The sequence below is a fragment of the Ovis aries genome, chromosome 2, assembly GCF_016772045.2.
Source record: "Ovis aries strain OAR_USU_Benz2616 breed Rambouillet chromosome 2, ARS-UI_Ramb_v3.0, whole genome shotgun sequence".
NCBI lineage: Eukaryota > Metazoa > Chordata > Mammalia > Artiodactyla > Bovidae > Ovis > Ovis aries.
This window is the reverse complement of record NC_056055.1, coordinates 67907439-67924454: the sequence shown is the minus strand read 5'-3', so window position 1 is coordinate 67924454 and position 17016 is coordinate 67907439. Positions and strand designations below refer to the sequence as shown.

Here is a 17016-nt window from a genome sequence, read left to right as displayed (position 1 = left end):
AGGATGTTTCTAATTTTTTTTTTTTTCACTTGCAATGTTCTGATGTACACATGAACAACTTCTACAATTTAAAGACCACAGAACTTTCTTGGACTTGTCAACATGAAATAGTTGGTATGTTAATTTCAATTCAATTTTGTCCAATTCTAAAGCATTCTTTTCCAAGTCAGTTTTGAGTGATTTATTTGATATTCATGTTTGGAGATCCCATGTGTGACTAGGAAAAAAAAAAAAAGAGTATAGTTTTCTGAAAATAATCTATATTGCAGTTTAAAAAAAATTAATATGAGATAGGCTTTTCTTTAATCCAGGCTAGAATGTTTTGATAATGGCATTTAGGAATATGTGGTTCTGAGGTTTTTATTGCTATCCTATACCTGACTTAACTGTAATTCAGTTAGTGAGGTAGGCAGGAGGTCAGTTATTACTGTTCCATCATTTTAGTGGGAGAAAGGCTGAACCTTGTGGAGGTGAAGAGGGTGCAGAGATTGTGTGGCTGGGTGGTGATGGAGGAGGAGGCCAGGATTAGACAGATATCTGCCTCACAGACTTTAGGGTCCCCACTGTTTTCATCTTTCACAGCTATGGCAACTTGAGATCTCATATTTTCTAAGTTAGTCATTAGTCAAGATATCAAATATTGCCTCCAGCTGCCCATTGAAATGTATCAGAAATCTTGACATTAAAATTGGTATTTTTCTGTTTTATGCATCTAGAAATGACATGAAAATCCTTTGTGATATATGTTTGTCAGTATTAAGGTTATAAAATATGACTACCAAACTTATAGATTTTAGCAGAAAGAATAATAGAGATGACTTACTCATTTTTGCAGTAAATGTTCAGTGAATACCTGCTGTGTTCCAGGCTCTGTGCTGGGGTTGGGGATTCAAAGGGGTGGACAAGTCTTTAAGCTGCTCTTGGTGGGGATACAAACATTAAAAATTAAAAAAGGACAGGACTTTGTAGTGCTTTGCTGTGATATATAATAGACATATTTTCATATTTGCTGCTATAAGACTATAGAGGAAAGAATACACAGGTGTTTACAAAAGAAGCAACTTTTTTTTTAACTTTTTATTTCGTATTGGAGTACAGCCTATTAACAAACAATGTTGTGATAGTTTCAGGTGAACAGTGAAGGGACTCAGCCATCCATACACGTGTATCCATTCTCCCCTAAACTCCTCCCACCTCATCCAGGCTGCCATATAACACTGAGCAGAGTTCCATGTGCTATACAATAGGTCCTTGTTGGTTATCCATTTTAAAGCAGTGTGTATGTGTCCATCCCAAACTCCCTAACTATCCCGTCCCTCCATCCAAAAGAAGCAACTCTTTAGCAAATTGATAAGTGAAGAGTATCCTCCAAGGGGAAAATGAAGAGAGTCATATAACATATGCAAAGAGCAAAGTATATTCTAGCAATTTCGAGCCAACAAGAATTGCAATGTTCATTCAAAGCAAATAATTAATTCTTAAGTTTAAAAAATTTTTTTTACTTAATGTTTTCTTATTTCTCTACTTCTGGCTTTTAAGAACCTAATTATTTGTTTCTTTATTCCATTTTAGGAAGTTCTTAAATTGATCCTAGAAGAGTAAATGAAATGATCTCGGCTTAATAAGGTGTCCTTGTAACTACTTGTGTCTCAGTGACATTCTTTTTCTCTTGCTTTGAATTTAATAGCTTAGAAATTATGGCTGTAGATGCATAAGGAGATTGAAAGGTAAAATAGACAGTATGTAGGTCAAATTATCTGTGAATTTTTCATGTTGTTAGTAAGGCTCCAAAATGTGATCAGGAGCACTGTGCGCATCTGTTGGTCTTAGCATTAGAAAAGCCTTCACCTACATCCTGAGACTTCAGATAAGGTGGATTAATAGTGGAAAGGAACCAGAGAGTTAGACTAAATAGATATGTTGTAAGAGAGCCATAATAATCTTATTTAAATATTTTCCACATTAAAATAAGGCATGTAGTACTGCTGTGTTACTGCCAAGATTTTTTAAAATAAATGAATTTGCATCCATGACATTTTTTTTTAAATTCTCCATGCTGCTGCTGCTGCTAAGTCACTTCAGTCGTGTCCATGGAGTACCACAAAATAACTAATGTGAATACTTGAATAAAATAATCTGTTGAAGCTCAGATTTGAATTAAGCTTCCTCAAAACATAATGATTCCCTTATTAGTTTTAATCTTGTTTAATAAGCAATAATTTTTTTTTTTATTTAGGAAGCCTAATTAACAATATTCTGGAGAGTGATAATTGGGGTGAATTTCTAGTATGGTTGTAATACTGTTTACTTGGTAAATATTTCTCAAGTACTTACTCTAGGCTAGAGACTCACCTTTCATGAACAGTTTTATCACAGTTGTCTAAAAGACACATTAATTCTCTTGCTTCATGGAATTTATATTATAGTAAAAGGAAATTTTTTTAAAAAAGACAGAAACAATGGAATCCTTGCCAATTGCAATAAAGATTAGGGACATCTTGTGTATAGGGGAAGCAGGGGGTCTGCTTTCCTTGAGCCAAGACACAGTTGTCCTGATATAGTGATGAAAACTGCTCAGGTAGGGCTATTCAAGGGGAAATGACAAGCCTGGGCGGCACAGAACTTAAAATTCCAGGGAGACTTAGTGGTATTAACACTAGGGAAAGGGCACATGTTTTTCCATGGATCACTAATAATGACAAGAATGTTCAACCCTTCCTGAATTGCATATGATTGGGCTGAATTTAAGCATCATAGTTTATCCTTTTCCTTGATGATACAAGGTTATGTTCAATACTGAGATACCAGCATGGTGGTGAGCTTTGAGGCAGCCTGCCAGGTGTGTGGGATTTGAAATAAATCCTAAAGCTGAAGATGGGAGATTTCCCACCCACCCCCCTACTTTCAAAGGAATTGAAATAGGTTAATAATAAGATTAAAAGTTACTCCTGTGAGCTTAATACCCCACTTGAAAAAAAGTCTTTGCCAGAGTAAACTGAGTTTCATCCAACAGATAAGTGAAAATCTAGACAGTTTTCACTTAAAAGCAAGGTTATTTTGCAGCATAGATATACCCTAGTAGGGTGTGAAGATGAAGCCCAATCTCAGGTTGAAGTTCACTCCTTAGAGCGTCTGCTATACAGTCTTCGTATTTTGTCCTGTGACTAATGCTGTGTTGAATTCTGTTGGAATGAATGAAGTAGGCTTGCCTCAGGGTATCCCAGCCCACTTCAGCCTCTGTGCCATTCTAGAAGCAGTGAGGGGATGGAGAGCAAGGCAGTGTGTGAGCATCACAGAAAGCAGATTAGAAGAGACTCTGAAGGAGCAACAGTGGGTGTCTCTGGGCAGTGAGATTGCTGACCACTTGTATTCTCTTTGTGATTTTCTATGCTTACCCATTATTTCTATAATAGTTATGAGTTGCATTTATAGCCATATTTTAAATGCGTAAAAGAGATTCATTTGAAGAAAATGAGATGGAGGGAAGGATAAGTCAGGAGTTTAGAATTAACAGATGCACACTACTGTATATGGAGCCTCCAAGGTGGCGCTAGTGGTAAATAACCCACCTGCCAATGCAGGAGACGTAAGAGACGTGGGTTCGACCACTGGGTGAGGAAGATCCCCTGGAGGAGGGCATGGCAACTCACTCCAGTATTCTTGCCTGCAGAATCCCTTGGACAGAGCCACCTGGTTGGCTACTGTCGTAGGGTTGCAAAGAGTCAGACACAACTGAAGCAACTTAGCATGTGCACACTACTATATATAAATTAGATAAATAATAAAGCCCTTCTATATAACACAAGGAACTATATTCAATATCTTGTAATAACCTACAATGCAAAAGAATCAAAAAAGTATACACACACACTGGATCCCTTTGTTATAATCCTGAAACCAACACAACATTGTAAATCAACTATTCCTAATTAAAAAGAAAATGAAATAAACTTGTGTGAAATAAACCTAAAACAGGGAAGGAGGTAAGGGAGGAGAGAAGGAGGGAGGTAGGAGGAAGGTAGAAAGAGATAGACTTCTTATAGAAGTATTTGGGATGCTAAATCACCATCCTAGTTTTTCATATTGTTTTCTCACTCTGAAAACCAAACCTTCATTTATTACCAGTGATAAAAGGAAAAGTAAAACATTTATGAAGCATTGACTTCACTGATAAGACCTCATTTCTGCACTCAAGGTAACTTATCTGATGGTGACAGACATTTTCATATGTACATTCATTATACTTTCAACTTTTAAGTCTGTTCAGGTGCCAAGCACTGTGCTAGTTTCTGTGATTTACAGAGAAATACATAGAAGCCCAGAAAAGGCTTATAGTATAGTAGAAAGAAAAGAAATTTAAACTGATAATTATAATCAGAAAGTGTCACAATGGGGGCAGGACCAGGGCACCCTGGGAACTCAGGGAGGCACAGAGCCCTGACCTGGCAGGAGTGAGGGTGGATTGGAAGAAGGAAGTGATACATTAGATGCATCTTGCAGGATAAGGAAGGCCTAGCGGGGGAGGGGGAGGAGGAACAGAGGCATGTCAGGCTCCAGAGGGTATACAAAGGAAGGAGCAGGAGAGTGGTGTGGCTTCTGGGAACTCCAAGTCATCCCATATGGTGGCAACCATGTGGGCAGCATGGAGAGATGAGTTGAAGAGGCCAGGTCATATGTGACTCTTAAATTCTGCCCTGAAGAAGTGTGAAGCCAGCAGAGGATTTAAAAGGAGAGTGGCACAGACAGATTTGCATTATAGAAGGATTCTTTTAGCAATAGTGTGCCCCAGTGAGGCAGACTAATTAGGAGACTGAGACAGTAATCTGTGCAAGAAAAGAAGTCTCAATTAAGATTGTAACTGGGAAAATGCCAATAAAGAATCAAAGAACATTAAGGAGATTGATTCAAGAGAACTTGATTGATGGACTATGGGAGAGCAGTAAGGAGGAGTCAGGATGGCCCCTTGACTTCTGGCTTCAACAACTAGATGAATGCTGGTAGCATCCTCTGAATGGGGAGAAGTATGGTGAACTGTAGAGTTTATAGTGCCCCTAAGATGCTATGGGACTTCCCCGGTGGGTTAGACCATAAAGAATCTTCATGCAATGCTGGAGACCCGGGTTTGATCCCTGGGTTGGATGATCCCCTGGAGAAGGGAAAGGCAAGTCACTACTTGCCTGGAGAATTCCATGAACAGAGGAGCCTGGCAGGCTACCTTACATGAGATCGTAAAGAGTCGGACACGACTGAGTAACTAACAGTTCATAAGATGCTATATAAAAACCCTGAAATCAATTGAAAATACTGATTTGTGCAGGTACATGCTCAGTCGTGTCTGCCTCTTTTCGACCCTGTGGATTATAGCATGCCAGGCTACTCTGTCCATGAGATTTCCCAGGCAAGAATATTGGAGTGGGTTGTCATTTTCTCCTCTGGGGGATCTTCTCAACCCAGAGGTCGAACCCGCATCTCCTGCATTGGCAGGCAGATTCTTTACCACTTGAGCCATGGGGGACGCCCTGAAAATGTGGATTTAGAGCTCAGGAAAGATGTAGGCTCAAGAGTTCCTGTAGGGGACTCATCCGAATTAGGGGAACCCTTTGGTAATGGAGGGCATTATGCAGAGGGAGTAAGAAGAATAGAATACGGGGCATGAAGAACATGAATTTTAAGAGGCAGCCAAAGAAGAGGGAGCCTGCCAAAAAGACCAAGATATGTTCAGAGAGGTAGGGGGAAAGCCAGACGTGTGAGGAAGGGAAAGTCGGGTATGTATGGAATCCTGGTTCGGGTTTATTCTGAAGCCTGCTGCCCATGAAAGGAAGGGCAAAGAGCACATGGCAAGTGCAGAAATGCCCACACCAACTGACTTTGCCTCTAACAAGTCTCCCTGGACATAAACATCTGCCAACATTTCATTTCTAAAATGTCTGGGAATAGAAGTTTTGTTTAACTGGGCATATTGGCTCCCCACACAAAATCAGGGTTCTGTTAGTAAAGACCAAGGGAAAAAGGATTTAGGGTAAGCAGATGACAGTGTTGGCCATGTGGAGTAGCCATGGGAAGAGGGACTGTTGGTGAAGGAGGGTCTGGTCATCAGCTCAGCAAAGGTTTCAGAGTCCACCAGGGAAGCCTGCATTCAGGCTACCTAAGGTCAATGCTTCAAAGAAGTCCAGAAAGGTGATAAATGAAACTTCATAGGTGAAGCAACCAGGATTCCACTTGTGAACTTGGAGTGGTTGTGGGGGAAGCTGGATTGCTGGTGCATCCGGAAGTGAATGGGCAGGGAAGTGGAAGTGAAGGCCGAGAGTGTACACTAGTCTTTGGAGGATTTGAACCTGAGTGTGAGGAAAGTGAGATGAGATTGCAACCAGAACAGAGCATCAGGGTAAAGAAGAGATGTCAGGAGGAAGGGTCTTGGGAAAGGAATTAACATGCTCATATTTCCAAGATAAAGAGCCGTATGAGAGAATGAGGTAGAAGATCCAGGTCAAAGAATAACTGGTGAAGAGAGGGCTCCAGACAGGTGTGTGTTGGGGGAGGGGACACAAAACATGCCCTAGCTGTGCACTAGAGAGGAGGAGAGAGCCCCAGAGCAGAGAGAAGATGGGAATCCGTGTGCAGGATTGCACAGGAGGGAGGGCAGTAAACGAAGGGACCTTTCATCTGTCTGTGAAGCAGAAGGCAAGAAGCAGAGATCATCAGGCAGGGCATTTAAGGCAATAAGTGAAGTCTTAGAGCAGGCAGTATTCACAGAGTGGTTAGGAGCCCCTCTTTGGAATTGGACAGTCTTCATGCTTACACAGTCTGGTGTTAATCCTGGTTGTGCCCCTTAGCTAACTGTGAATTCGGACAAGTTATTTAACTTCTCTGTGCCTTAGTTTTCTCAGTTGCAAAATGAGGGTAATAACAGAAGGCTGTTACTTGGAGTTGCTGAGAGAATTAAATGTGTTAATATAAGTGTGCCTGGCGCACACACAAAAAAGTGTTCTGTATATATTAACTATACTAAGTACTGTTAGCAAGACTGAGGGCAAATGCAGTCTGGGCTCACATAAACACCAAAATGTTAAGTGGTTAATGGAGAGATTCTGTGAGCCCAGCCAAGGAAGCTCTGTGTCTTCTGGGATAGAAGGAGTCGAGGTCCTCAGAGGTGAGAGACTCTTGACTGATGCATGGGCCATGGAGAACAACACTGGGCTTCGGCGAGAGGCTGGGGAAGAGCATGCGCTCTCTTGAGACTTGAGAGGGAGCAGGTGAGGTGCAGGAAGCTGTGTGTGTGTGTAAAGGCTCCTCCCGCCTCCAGTGTGGGAGTGAGCCGGCGGAGTGGAGCCATGAGCCGCAGACATCGCAGAACCTTGAATGCTGGGTGTCTGCCCTGTGCCCATTTAAACTTTGGAGGCAGAACAGTGACAAGACCTGCCCCGCCTCACAGGATTCCTGCTGGTGAGAGAGCTGATGAGGAGGAGGAGGATGGTGGTGATAACGACATTAGATATGGAGTGTGTGCCGTATGCCTGGGACACTGTCTCCTCACCTCTGCTCTGTGAGAGAGGTACTGCCGCTTCCCCCATTTCTCAGATGAGGAGGCAAAGTCACTTGAGGAAGCCAGACAGCTGGTAAAGCCTGGCAGTCTGACTCCACCCTCATTCCCATGACTGCCTCGTTGTCACCACTCGACAGGTGGAGGATGGGGTGATGACCTCAGCTAAGCCTGTGGTGGTGTACAGATAGTAGATTTTCTGTCTTAGTCAGGCAGACTTTGGCCTTAGAGATTAGAACCCCCTGCAGAGAGCTCAGGGGAATGGTGGGCATGTTACGAAGATGCAGGACTCTCCCAGTAGACAGCTTCTAGCTAGGGAGTGTGGCTAGATTCAAGGACTGGGTGTCTGCAGGCAGTAGTACTATCTCTGTCTGGAAACACAGGGCTTTGTCTGTCCGTCTTTCTGCAGTCTGATTAAATTGCCAAGTTCTTAGTTTTACTCTCCTGTGACTTTGGCCGGCCCTGGACCAACCCCACTTGACGGTTCAGTCGCTGCGTTGTCAGAACGTTCTCGATTTGGATAATCCAGTGGCTTGGCCCAGGCCCAGTGTGCCCCCTTGGTTCATTCCAAGGCTGAGGTGGAGGTGGGGAGGGTACCGCAGGCAGGGAGACAGCTGCTCTTAGAGCTCCCATGAACTGGCCACAGTTAGTGAGGCTCAAAAACTCCGTCACCCTGACTGACCCTCATACTCCCACAGACCCTGGCAACGCCTGTGTTCTGACCATGTTTTTGTTGTCAGCACCACACAGGGCTCCATCTGTTCAGTCTCCAGCTCAGCCCTGGCCTTCTAGGTTCTCACCACCATGACCACTGTGGCAGCTGCTACGTTCACTCTTTCAATCCTCTCTTCCCTTCCCATTCCATCCTGTCTCCTCTTAAGCAATATTATTATTATTTTTAATCTTACTGGCCTCCCACTCAGAAGCCTTCAACAGGTGTTCATATCTGATTTGTCATATCTGTGGTGGACTCCCAAGGCCATCTAGCCTGGGACTAACCACTGGCTTCAGCTTGATTGCCCGCTATTAAGTCAGGATGGTTGTCTTCTCTCACTGATAGTTTTCCCGTATCTACCAGCCATAGTCACCTGCCAGCTCCTGCATTTGCAGGGACTGCTTACTTTAGACCCTGTCACCTGCTCTTCCCAGAACCAACTCCTTTGGTCTTGACTCTCCAATTAAACAGTTGGTTTATTGAAAACAGCTCCATGTCAGGATGTCTCAAAACTGTACACAACCGAGTACATATTCAAACTTGGGAAATTTAATATTTAGGGATTAGCAGCTGATTTATGATCTCATGGACTTGGGTTTGGGGGTTAGGTTTTTTTGTTTTGGTCTTTAAGTTTTAATTGCATTTTTTAGAACATTCCATGTAAGCCCTCTGACTCTGATAATTGAATACTTGTTAGAGGCAAAGCCAAGTATGGGGTATTAGCTCCTAATCCTGTTAAAGACTTGCCCATTATTCCTGTGCTTTTGTTTTGGCCTCTTTTTTAAGCACTGTGACAACAGGGACCATATTATTCCTTGTTGTTTCCCTCCGAGTACTTTCCATAGAAGTTCTGGAATCAATGTTAATGTCATAAGTGGTCATCTCACCAGTTTTCCCTCTATCTCGATTTTTATATTTGTGCCTTGTTTGAAACTTCTTTTATTACTTGTTGATTTATTAAGGTGTATGGTGGGCTGCCCTCTATGGGGTCACACAGAGTTGGACACGACTGAAGCGACTTAGCAGCAGCAGCAGCCTAGAATTCTAGAAAATTTTCTGTTGGACAAAATTTTTCTCCTGCTCAGTCTCTTTTTACTATTCAGAGCATTCCTCATCCCCTTGAGCAGTGTGTTTCTTTTAGGGTCCTATCTATCCCCACTTTTTGTCCTTTCAGACTTCCCCTAGACACACAGCACCGAAACACTGGTAAAAAGAAAGTGCTTTGGGGGAAACTACTAGCTATCCTTTGTTTCTCTGGTTTTCTCTAAAAAAAGATGAAATAAACCCAGAAATGCCATGCACATTGTGGCAGGAGCAGAACCCAGTTGATTTTGGTTATTTTGTTTGGGCTGCTTCTGAGTCCAAACATTTTTCTACCAATCACCACTGCTTTTGTTCACATTTGGTTTACACAATTATTATTACTGTAATAATTGATTAATTTCTGAGGCATATATTCTTGGGAGGAGAGGAAAAATAGCTTAGAAATAAAATGTGGACAGAAAACATAATCTAGTAAAAAAAAATAAAATTTACAGTGCAGTGAGAATATACTATTGTGAAATCTACCCAATATCAGATGTCTAGTAAAAACTGGGAAAGAAAAAATTTAAGCATTATGCAGAAGTATAAAGTTCAACTATGTGAAATTCTTACTGATAATTCCAGATGTTTCTGGAAAGAGACAAAAGTAACAATGATTATAAAGACTTCATGGAGGCTTTTCAGAAGTGTAAGTGTCATGCCCATATATGAATTTGCTCTCCTGACTCTCAGCCTTTTTGTCTGTTTGTTTGGCTGTGCCAAGCCGTGGCTGTGGCAGGTAGGCACTTAGTTGTGCACGCGGGATCTAGTTTCCTGACCAAGGACTGAAGCAGGCCCCCTGCACTGGGAGGGCAAAGTCTTAAGGGAAGTCCCTGACCTTCTGCTCTGCCCCCCCCCACCCCACCCTCTTATGCTACACACAAACACACAGTAAGTCTTTGTGTATTTAACATGAAAATCAAGGCAGGAGAGGACTGTGCAATAATGTTTTAAAGAAAGGCTGTGAGTTATACTTGTCTGGAACCAACACATCCTTCACAGTTGTTTCCATGGGCTACTTTCTTCCATCTAATGTTTGCAGTGAAGGCTTGGTTAGAAAAGATGTATGAATTCTTTGAGCACCTTTGTTGGGAAAATGAATTACAAGGGGTTTGTTTTATGCTGAGCCTTTTGTCGATGCCATTTATAGCTATTCTCTGTATTCACTTGGTAAGAGCCACTCTGAGAGTGGATGAATGTGTTTTATGAGAGACTATAAGAGCTCTGCACTTTGTTTTGGTTGGTCTCCATTTGGATTCATAGCGAGCAACTGCCATCATTTGGAATCAGTTTTGATACATGAAATACAACCTCATTTAAATTATTTTCATCAGTAGGAATAGGGGAGCCTCATATTGACTACAAGAGCACCACAATTCTATTTTTATGGCTTCTGAGCTTACAAATGGGCAACATATCATATGTCTGAACATATGTGTAAATAGGTGGTCTCCGTTGCACAAATACTTAACATGCTGATCTTCTGCATTTTGTTGAGTTTATGCAAATATTCTGCTGCTGCTGCTGCTGCTAAGTCGCTTCAGTCGTGTCCAACCCCACAGATATGAGCCTCTGATTTCTTAATATAACAGAACTTTTTTTTCTGATCAATCCTTGGTGTACTTTGGAAAATACATCAAGGATTGTTTTCAGTTTGATGTGTTTTTGTTGCTTATATTTAAGCCTTGGAAAATAACCTGTCACGTTTTTAAGCTTTTGATTTTTCTTGTCTGTTCTGTTATTATTTGTTGCCAAAACCACATTAAAAGAGTGTCAAACCTCTTCTTAAGTGCCTGGGTAATACTCATTACCTCCCCAGCAAACTATTTACAAAGCTGACATTTTCCTAAGAATGACTTTCGAGGTTTTCATGAATCCATATACATTTTTACAAATGTATTTTTATGCAGGGAAAAGATTGAACAGGGACCTGTGATCATAGGTGAAATGAGCAATCCGGATGTTTGTAACCCTTTAAGTAACATCCTAAGCCTGCTCCTGGGTATATTCTTAAAATGCAAGATTCAAGATCCTTGAGCACATCCAGGAAAATGTGTTAAATATGCTTCATGCTACTGGGGCTTTCTTTAAGCCGCCATGGCAACTGGTGTCTTCCTCACCCTCTACTTCCCAACCTTGTGTCCCCCCAAAACTGCTCAGTTTCAGTGTTCCTCATAAGTGAAATTTTCCATGGTCCCTGCAGGCTGACTCAGGCATTTCTTTCTCCAACAACCCTAGCAAAGCACATGCCATGTTGTATTGTACCTGTCCCCATGTCTGTCTCTCTGCTGATGTGACTCAAAATGACTGAAAGCATAGAATTGTAGAAGACTCTGAAATAGTATAAATTATCTATTTCTTACACTAACAGGATCCAGATACCAAAATACCAGAAAGGATAGATAAGTCATCAGCTAGTTACAAAAAATTTCGTTGCATGGCGTGTATGATTGTTAGCTGAACTGGTATCTTAATTGGATCATGTGACACCATAAATTGGCTCTGTTTTATGTCAGAAATACTTTAAGAAAATAAATTCTAACTGGGAGTCTTGTGTCAGATTACATAGTAACATATCTCCTAAGGAGACCTGAGTCTTATGATTATGCCCTTGCTTGGTCATTAGAATTTCTGCATTCCGAGCTCTTGCCAGGGACTATAATTTTGAATGCTCGCCTGTCCAATTCTTATCAAAAGGTTGGTTATGAGAAATAATATTCATAGAGCACTGCCTGAAGGATATGAGTCCATTCATTCATCAACTAGATAGCCTACATATTATTCATGAGTTATCAGATCCCTGTGTAATATCTTCTTGTTGATTTCCCTTCACTGGGCAGGACTGACAGAAAAAGAAATATCTGTCCTTACAGAATTTTTGAACTATATGTTGAAAGAGAAAACTCTCATAGGTTTCCAGAGAAAACTAACAAGTTGCTAGGACAGGAGCATCAGACTAGCTTCAGAACTACTCATCTGTAAGCCAGGAAGATGGCAGGATCGTATCAACAGAGGCATGAAAAAAAAGGGCTGGGAGTTAAGAATCCAAGAGATCTAGTTACAAATAAAGACAAAAGAAAGACATTTCTGGACAAGGAGTGACACAGAGTGGACCGTCCATGTGCCGCTTCTGAGTAATTATTTGAGAAGCGTTCCAACTGAATGAAAATTGAATCAGAGCACGGGTGTGCAGATAGCAGGAGATGAAGAGCCAAAGAAACAATGATGAGCAACAAACCTTATAAGAATTATGGTCAAAGTCTAAATAAATGAAGATAATGTGACGATGAACTATAAACTGTTCATTAAGAAGAGCTGTCTCCAACATCACTCATTATTAGAGAAATGCAAATCAAAACCACAATGAGGTACCACTTCACACCAGTCAGAATGGCTGCAATCCAAAAATCTGCAAGCAATAAATGCTGGAGAGGGTGTGGAGAAAAGGGAACCCTCCTACACTGTTGGTGGGAATGCAAACTAATACAGCCACTATGGAGAACAGTGTGGAGATTCCTTAAAAAATTGCAAATAGAACTACCTTATGACCCAGCAATCCCACTGCTGGGCATACACACCGAGGAAACCAGAATTGAAAGAGACACATGTACCCCAATGTTCATCGCAGCACTGTTTATAATAGCCAGGACATGGAAACAACCTAGATGTCCATCAGCAGATGAATGGATAAGAAAGCTGTGGTACATATACACAATGGAGTATTACTCGGCCGTTAAAAAGAATTCATTTGAATCAGTTCTGATGAGATGGATGAAACTGGAGCCAATTATACAGAGTGAAGTAAGCCAGAAAGAAAAACACCAATACAGTATACTAACACATATATATGGAATTTAGGAAGATGGCAATGACGACCCTGTATGCAAGACAGGAAAAAAGACACAGATGTGTAAACGGACTTTTGGACTCAGAGGGAGAGGGAGAGGGTGGGATGATTTGGGAGAATGGGAATTCTAACATGTATACTATCATGTAAGAATTGAATCGCCAGTCCATGTCTGACGTAGGGTGCAGCATGCTTGGGGCTGGTGCATGGGGATGACCCAGAGCGATGTTGTGGGGAGGGAGGTGGGAGGGGGGTCATGTTTGGGAACGCATGTAAGAATTAAAGATTTTAAAATTTAAAAAAATAAATAAAAAATAAAAAATAAACAGCTGTCTCAACAAAGAGGAGACAGTTCAAAATGGAGCAATCATTGAGACTCAAGTTTTCTCATATATCTTGTCTTAGGGATGAGGAAGAAATGTCATGGGCTGGACTCTCTGGAAGCAGGTACTGGGATGGAGTTTGGGGTGCAAGATGTTTTTAGGGATCAAAAAACAGATGTTGAAGTCCTAACCCCCAGTACCTGTGAACACTGACCTTATTTGAAAATAGTCTTTGCAGATATAATCATCATTGTGTGAAAACTCTTCAATTAGTTTAAACTCCCCCCAAATCTAGTTTTAAGCTACATGTCAGGAACACAGTTGAAACCAAATGACAAATAAAAAAGTTGAAGTTAAAGAAATGGAAGAGGAGATACCCGCCATGTACAAATAAAAGAAAGCAGATGAGGCTATTACTGTCAACTAAGATGGAACCCAAGACCAAAAATATTAAATAAGAAAAAAAGATAACTTTACAGATAAGGGTGCAGATCAATGGGGACAGTATTATTCGCATATCCTTTGTACACTGGCCAGCATAGTTTTAGAAATCTTAAGGCAAAAAAAAAGAAGTTAAAATATATGAGAATATATAACCATATCAGAACTTTAATATATTTTTTTCATAATTTGATAGACAGTATTATAAGATATAGTGTTTTTATACCCTATAAGCAGAAAATGCACGCTTTTCTCTTGTGTCTTTGGAACATTTTCAAAAAGTTATTCAATGGCCATAGGAAAAAGCATATTTTTGGGGGCCAGGGGTAGCTTTTATTCATTCCATATTTTGATCCCAGTGCAGTAAGCAAGAATGTGGCAGTGAATGAAAGAATAGTACTAATAATGAAAATATAAATGCTTAGCACTAAGAAACCCTGTTACAGATGATTCCTAGATCAAGTGGAAAATCAAATCAAATTAAATAAAAATCAAATTAAAAATGACAAAGTTATTTGGAAATAAACTATACAGAATACTTCATCAAAATTGATGGGGGAATCATTAATATATTTAAGAGTACTTTTAGCCTAAGTGATTTTAATACTCTTTTTTAAAAGAGTGAAAATAGACTAAGCAGTGTATCTAAGAAATTCTTAAAAAGCCTGAAGAAGATATTATTAATAGTAAAATATTATTAATAGTATTAGTTATAGTATATTATATTATATAAATATTAAATTATAATATATAAAATATATATTATATATATATTATAATTATACTATAATATTATAGTATAATATTATTAATAGTAAAAGTTAAAATTAGTGGAAGTGGCCACAAAAAAACAATAGAAAAGAGAAGTCTGACTAAAAGATACATATTCATGACATATATATGTAATATATAATCTATATTTTTAAATATATGCATACATGCACACACACATTCTATCAGGAATAAAGAAGACATTAAAGGAATTCAATAACAATATTATGTTTAACTATATGACAATAAATTTTACAATCTAAAGGAAATTGATGATTTTTTCTAACAATATAAATTATAGAAATTTGATTCAAAGAAAGGTTATAAATTTCAAGAAATGAATAATCCAGAAAACTGAGTGCACATAGAGAGAAAGCCTTTCAATTTTAGAAAGTATTCATTTTTTATTAAAAAATCTGATAAAGATGAAAGAAAAAATCATTCAATTTCAATTATAAAAATATCCTTTAAAAAATAGTAGCAAATCAAATCCAAGTTAGAGTTTTTCTAGAAATATATAATTTTTCATTGTGAAATTTCTCAATGTTTTATTTGTCATAGCAGAACAAAAGATAACGATTATATCAACTGATGTTGAAAATGCACTTGATGTAATTCAGTAGACATTCCTAATAAAAAGTAAAGGGGAATATAGCAGAAAGAAGCTACCATGCTACCAAGCAAACAAAAACATTATGGCGGATAGTGACTACTGTAGGATTATATTATAAATATCAAGCACTACTGCTGTTACTCAACCACTATTATTCAGTGTTTTTTTAAAGAAGTATAGTGAATGCAATAAGAAAAGAAATAGAAATAAGATGTATAAATATTGCACGTGATGAAATTGAGACTCTACTTAGAATCTTTTTTTTTTTTTTTTGAGACTCTACTTAAAATCTTTTAAAATTCTGTAAGAGGATTGGTAAAATGACTAGGTGAAAGATAATAGATGAAACCCAATCATTTTCTTTCTGTGAATTAATAACTGGATAGAAATACAAATAGAAGAAATTAAATTGTCACCCTATTTAAAAGAGTGACAAGCTAAAATATCTGGGGATGAATTTAGTAAGATGTAAGACAAATGCAAAAATAAGGATGTAGTAAAAGATATAAAATAACATTTGAAGACAGAACTGGACCATGTTTTTGAATAAAAAAACTTAAAAATTCCTAAAATATTAATGCTTCCAAAATTAGTATATAAATTTAATATAACTCCGGTCAGAATGCCAAGTTGACAGGGGGTGAATGGGGTGGGCATGTTTTCAGGTCAAGCAATGTGATTTTAAAGTCCATATAAAAATATAAACTTGGAAGAAAAATAGTATGGGAACATCTAGCAGCAGATATCACAAGCATGCTGTCTTATTACTGCATTTAAGACAACATGTTACTTTAGAAATGTCAAAAAGTTTGACTCAAAGAGTCCAGAAATATATTAAAGTATATAGGAAAACTTAATATTTGCTAAAGGAGGCATGTCTTTCCAGTGAGAAGAAGATAGGTTATAAAGTAAATGATACTGGGCAAATTAGCTACCCATCTGGAAGAAGATGAGGTTAGTTAAATTCCATCTGAAGTGAAGATCAAATGTTAAAAATGAACTATAAAGATGTTTGATGAAAATGTAGGAGAATACATGCAGTATAATACCAGACTTGGAAAAACTCTGCCAAGTAAGACAGTAAATACATAGTCCATATAGGAAAAATGAGTAGATTTGACTATGTAAATATTTAAAATGTCTACCTGACAAGACAGCATAGCAGAACCAAAAGATGAATAATACCTGCAGCTCATGAGACAGAGTTAATGTTTAATATACCAGGAGATCTTACAGATTGATTATAAAAGAAAAGTATAAAAGCACAGTATAAAAATAAGCCAAGGACATGAACTGAAGATGGAAATCATCAGTAAGCCTGTGAAGAGAATAGGCCTCATTAGTGGTGTGTGTGCTAAATCACTATAGTCATGTCTGACTCTTTGCAACCCTATGGACTGTAGCCCACCAGACTCCTCTGTCCATGGGATTCTCCAGGCATGAATACTGGAGTGAGTTGCCATCCCCTCCTCCAGGGGTTCTTCCCAAGCCAGGGATTGAACCCACGTCTCTTACGTCTCCTGCATTGGTAGGCGGATTCCTTACCGCTAGCACCACCTGGAAGCCCATTAGTGGTAAGAGAACATGAATTAAAATGACTGAGGTGTCATTTTAAAGGTGTCATTCTCTGCCCGTCACATTGGCAAACATTTTAAATATGGCAAACATCCAGTGCTGATTAGT

General features: G+C 39.3%; 1 protein-coding gene across 12 annotated transcripts in view; it reads left to right on the top strand.

Annotated features, from left to right (window-relative positions):
- The window catches only part of PIP5K1B (phosphatidylinositol-4-phosphate 5-kinase type 1 beta), a 554522-nt gene that overhangs the window by 298832 nt on the left and 238674 nt on the right, over positions 1–17016 (top strand). The window contains exon 1 of one of the 12 annotated variants that reach the window (XM_042243375.2): positions 7302–7443. The exons of the other annotated variants lie outside the window; for them this stretch is intronic. The gene's annotated coding sequence lies outside the window, so the exon portion shown is untranslated. Of the gene's footprint in view, positions 1–7301; positions 7444–17016 lie in introns of those variants that run through there. 12 annotated transcript variants of the gene reach the window in all.